We start from the raw sequence: 6,000 nt of genomic DNA on the forward strand, positions 1-6,000 counted from the left end.
CCAAGTCGGGAATTTAAAAAAAAAATCGCATTTCGCATTTGTTTTCAAACCGCTCGTGAGCTTTGAGACAACCCCTTTTTTTGGCCTTATAGAGCTTGAATTTTTGTATTTTTAACATTTTTTGTGAGGAATTGGTTTGCTTATGTTAGGTTAGGTTAATATTTGTTTGTTTTTTGTTAACATCTAACGTCTAGTATCTGGTGTCTGGCCAGTGGTGTTCCATGACCTGCTGGAGGACATGGTTCATCACTGCTACTGTGGCGTGACACTTTGCCTGGTTAAGTGAATCAGTACAGCCATGATGCAGTCATGTCTACAGTAGAATTCATCTCGACCTTTGCAGGACTTAACCCCATTAAAAGCTATTAAACCAAGATAACACTCATTGAAACAGCTCAACTGATTAAATCGGATCTTCTCTGGCTGTGCACATGTGACTGTTTTCATATGCGATATCGCAATAAAGTTTGTATTATAGCTTCAGTTAGGTAACCGATTATAAAGGAAACGAAAGGAAACAATGGTATGTGTACTTTTGTTCACGAAATGAGACAATGGCGTGCTTTTTGTAAACCAGCATTCTTGAAAATGAGCAACATAATGATTGTTGACTTAACACGGTTTGGAAATACTTTCTTCATATTTTTGGTGTTATCTGTCGTTTACATATCCTTCCTAAAACACAAAAGTACGACCCTCTCCAAACACCTAAATTAGCTAAAAATTTAGGACATGTTACAAAACTATATTGTCTAGAATTTTAGAAGAGTACTTTTAATATTGGCCGGTTATTTTTCACACAGCGACGTTAACTAGGCAATGTACTATTACCTATAACATTAACTAAAACACCAAAGTACGAATATTTCCAAACATCTAAATTAGCTAAAAATTTAGGACATGTTAAAAACTATATTTTCTAGAACTTTAGAAGAGTACTTTTAATATTGGCCGGTTATTTTTCACACAGCGACGTTAACTAGTCATATCCCCATACTTTTAACGTAGGGCTATTTGTAGAGGTCACGCGTCAATGGGAAAGAGCACTGTGTATTGTGTATAGGAAAACGAACAGTAACTGCAGTATGCCAGCATATAACGCCAACACCGAACCCGAGCGGTGGGAAATAACTCGGTCAACTCAGGAAGCCTGAGGAGGGTAGTGGATCCCCTTGATGGAGGAAATGCCATCAAAAGCTGCTGAAGAAGGCATTGTCAGCAGCATCCACAAACTCGCCAACCTGCAATCGTGGCCGGCATGGCGAGTATTTTAGGCCACAAAGTGATGCAAAAAAAATGACAGTACAACCTAAACAGCAGTCACCAGTCCTACAGCTGACAACACAAGATTACTGCCTAAAGAGCATACAAGGTGTAACAGTTCTTGCCAAGGGATCATCATCTTGCAAGGGAAAAGTCAAGGTGAACATGAGATTAAAAATAGCTAATTGTGATGCGATCAAGCAAAATCAGTCGGAACACGGAAATATTAAATTTTCAGTTTCTTATAGGATAATAATAAGCACTTGCAAAGGTGCATTTAGGAGAAAACCCCATTGAAATTGAACAACCAGATCCGAAGATATTAGCAATTAATGAGTTTCCAAAACAAGAGGAAACAAAAGGAAATATTGCCTTTGTTTGGCTATATCTCAAAATCAATATTTCCGAGTTCCGACTGATTTTGCTTGATCGCATCACAATTTAGTCAGGAAGAGAAAGCAGCAGGTAGCTCTACATTATTTTCACCAAAGAGCCGATGAATACCGGACAGAAATGTATCAAATTCCATGTTCTCATGGTTCTAGGAGATGAACTGTAAAGCCATGATGTATAGACCCATTTTGCGAGAAAATGGTGAATATCATGAACTAAAGTTAAGATAGAGTTGACGAAGATATATATGCCAAGGAAAACCCGACTGTCGCAAGAACCACTAAAACTAATAAGAAAGAGAGGAGAGATAACGCACGAAGGTGGTATACAGAAGGTTGAACAAACTGTTCAGTAAACGAAATTCCCAACATGCTCAAGGGAACAAGAAGACACTCCTTATGAAATAATAACAGCACAACTTAAAAGCGGCCACCAGTCCTACTCCTTCAACCATGACAATACAAGATTACTGCAAGCAGAGAATACAAGCTGTATCATGTAACAGAGTTTTGGAACTTACTTTTGCAACTTTTGCTACGTTGCGTCTGGAACCACCAGACTTCATCAAGCAACTGACCCGCTGGGCTGGTCACGTGAAAGACGGCTAAGTATCGACCCGATGGTCCGGTCCCATGCATGAGATAAGTTAAAGCGGAGTCCCCCTTTCTTGTTCAGTGATGGCTTCTCAATGCGTTCCCAAATGGCTTCTTTTATGCCTCTCCTATGCCATTGTTCCTCCTGTTTGAACTATACTGGATGAATAAGAACATTCACTCATGTATCATGTAACATGGAAGTGTTCATCGTCTTGTAAGGAAAAAGGCAAGATCAACATGAGATTAGAAAGAGCTGTAAACATTATCTTCAACAAATAGCCGATGAATACCGGACCAAAATATATAACAAATTCCAAGTTCTACAAGATGAATTGTAAGTCCACGATGTAAAGCCATATTTATCGAAAATAATGAATATCATGAACTGAAATTAAGATAGAGGGGAAGAAGATTTATGCCAAGGAAAACCAACTGTCGCAAGAACCACTGAAACTAATGAGAAAGAGGGGAGAGATAACGCAACTAGGTGGTATACAGATGTTGAAATATGCAAAACACAAAGATCATCATGAACAGATTGAAATATGAAATCAGACTAACACATCATGAAATATATTGAACAAACTGTTCAGTAAACGGAAGTCCCAACATGCTGAAGGGAACAAAAAATTTCTAATCCTAGGGAATGGGAAATTGATTTTTTTAAGACATTAGCCTTAATCTTCCACACAGGAAGTGTGAATTTCAAATTGGGGTTACCTGAAAATCAGGGTTCAAGAGTAGTTTCTCAACAACTGACCACTACAAATATTACTGTATCCAAATGCTTGTTAAATTACTCGCGCATGCTCCAGCCGCTGGACCAATCACAGTCGACTCAGCAAGATCCTGCCGATGTTTGCCGAATGACCAGCCGAACTTTTAATCTTCGTGTGTTCGGCACGGGGATTTTAGAAAGGTCTTTGAGGGTGGAATGGTGTTTTGAATCTGACAACTATCTACTCGCATTTAGACAAAATGGCAATCTACACGAAGTTTGTTAAACCTTGAAAATCGGTGAAGAGATAAAGAAAATAATGAAATTTTTCAGCGCACATGTTTTTGATCATCGGAATTTTTAGGCAAGTTGACAATTCTGAAACATTTTGAAGTATAAATTTCATCGCAAGATTCACAATTTCTTCGAAGAATACTTTGATTTTTTCCATCATCGGAAAACTACTCAGTATAACACTGTGCAAGTTTTAACGTGTTACATTTTCGAGTTTTGTGTTACATTTATGCCAAAGTTGGACCAAATTTTAGTAATATTTCGGATTTTCCCGTTTCTACTGCACGGAAGATCATAAGGCCGAATAAAAATAAAACATGTTTCTCGTCCCCTCCCGCTTCCTTTTTTGAGGCCGCTTCAAATTTATTTTCAGATTTTTTAAATTCAGTCAAAACTTTTGAAGAAAGATGTCTTGGAAGTTGAGATGTTTTCTATAGCCTTGCTAATATGCAAGAAACAATTCTGGATGGTTCTGTGATCCCTAGCGGGTGCGTACCTACCAGAACAATAAAATAAAAAAGGGCTTCAAGCCCCTCTTCCTCCTTTTTTAAACCCGGACGAGAAACATGTTTTTATTTTTACTCGGCTAAATCATCCTCCAGACACGCTCTAGAAGACATGCAAATGCATGGAGTACAATACCAATCACCTGTTTAACTGGTATTGATCAAAGTAATTCTTTGTACTCCATGCATTAGCATATCTTATGGAGCGTGTCTGGAGGATGATTTGATTCACGGCGGGAAGTGCAAGGCAGTGTGAGTGAACACGGGTCACTGAATTAGCATAAAGGTCACACAAAACAGCTTCCGCGCAAGCGTGGTACAGTGAAAAGTTTGACCAAGGGGATGAGACTCTTATTCACATTTTAATTTTACAACGCAAACCTATATCGAATCCCGGTGGTTTGCGAATAATGAAATGTCCGCATCCCAGATCAATCAAACCTTGGTATGAATTATTTATTAGCTTTCGCCACGATCCGTTTTGCAATAATATGAAAGCACTTCAAATAACAGCCCGTTGAGTTCAATGAACTACGCCCTGAAACCGATGGAGAAGTGCCCCGTAAAGAAGCTCTCCCATTGACCTCTATACAGATCAGTGAGCTCTCCATACACAAATGAACAAGTACAATAGGACAAGGCCAGCACCTATGACCTGCTTAGTGACATGTTATTTTGAAGTCTTAATATCTTGAAGATTAGTATTCGTTAGTACATATGGACTGCGCATTTATGATGAAAAATATTAGTTCTTATATAAAATTACAAAATATTGGTATTATGACACACGGTATAGGTGATATAAAACGACTAATAAAATCATGTCATCATGGCGTCATGTCAAAGGTTCATTATATCCCGTATGTTTGTCTAAATTAATTAATATTTTCAGAACAATTTCTACACCCATTTAATATGTACTCAGGTGGAACCCGACTTTCTTTAATTTTCATTTCTTTTTATGTAACAAATTCAGGTTTTTCCATTGCGCGGGGCCGCCGGGCAATACAAATTTAATGCTGACATTGAATAAACGCGGAATTAAGAATAATGCGTTTCTAGTATATACAGTGTCTGACTCTACCTGAGGACCTAGCCTGAGTCCCATGGGCTCCAAGAATGGCTCTCCATACACAAATGAACAAATACAATGAAGGGTCGCCATTGCTCTCCATACACAAATGAACAAATACAATGGAGAGTCCGACTGCCATGCAAATGAGCCAAGTGTCCTCTCAAGGTATGCTCTGTCATGGCTCTGTGATAGTGTGTAAGTTCGCAGTGCTGACCACCCACATGTTATGAAAAATTCTTCAAAAAACATACATTACACGTAGCCACCGTGTTTAGACTTTATCTACTATGAGAAAGCATTCGATAGCATCGAAATCGCAGCTATACTTGAAGCTCTTATATCAACCATGGAATGCATCCAGCCTACATAATTATAGATCATCAAATAAAATCTCTACACCACAAAATATCTGTAGCCAGAGAAAATCATCCATCAGGAAAGCGACAGAATAGGTATGTAGAATGAGTAGTGAGACAGGGTAATACAATTTCACAAAACCTCTTCAATGTTGCTTTCAAGGAAACTGATCTGGAATGTAATGGGAATCACTAATTCACCCGCGTTGTGCTGATGATATTATCCTTTTTACAGGCAGTGCTCAAGAACTGCAACACATTTTTAATGAACTGAGCAGTGAAAGCAATAAAATAGGGCTTATGATTAAAAGAAAATACATTGAGAAAACACTTGTCATGTTCAACAGTTATGCTTCAGCCAAAGAAATCAGAGTCAATCATGCTATGATGCAATCACAGCACCTGACAAATACATACACCAAGGGGGTGTATCGAAAATAGATTACAGCCATCTGGAAGAAGGAATATGAAGAAGACCTCATGCAAGATGGTGTGCATTTGGCATCATGAAGAGCAAGATGCCAACGTTCTTGAAGCGTAGGGTATTTGAACTTTATGCATCAGATAGTGTGCATTTGGAAACTTAAGGACATCAAGATGCCAACGTTCTTGAAGCGTAGGGTATTTGAACTTTGTGCATCAGATAGTGTGCATTTGGAAACTTAAGGACATCATGAAGAGCAAGATGTCAACGTTCTTGACGCGTAGGGTATTTGAACTTTATGCATCATATTATATCGGTAAAGACCTCTATGGAGCAAAGACATGGATCATGAAAGGAACATGGAGCAGAAGTTAC

Source organism: Amphiura filiformis, unplaced genomic scaffold, assembly GCF_039555335.1.
Source record: "Amphiura filiformis unplaced genomic scaffold, Afil_fr2py scaffold_29, whole genome shotgun sequence".
NCBI lineage: Eukaryota > Metazoa > Echinodermata > Ophiuroidea > Amphilepidida > Amphiuridae > Amphiura > Amphiura filiformis.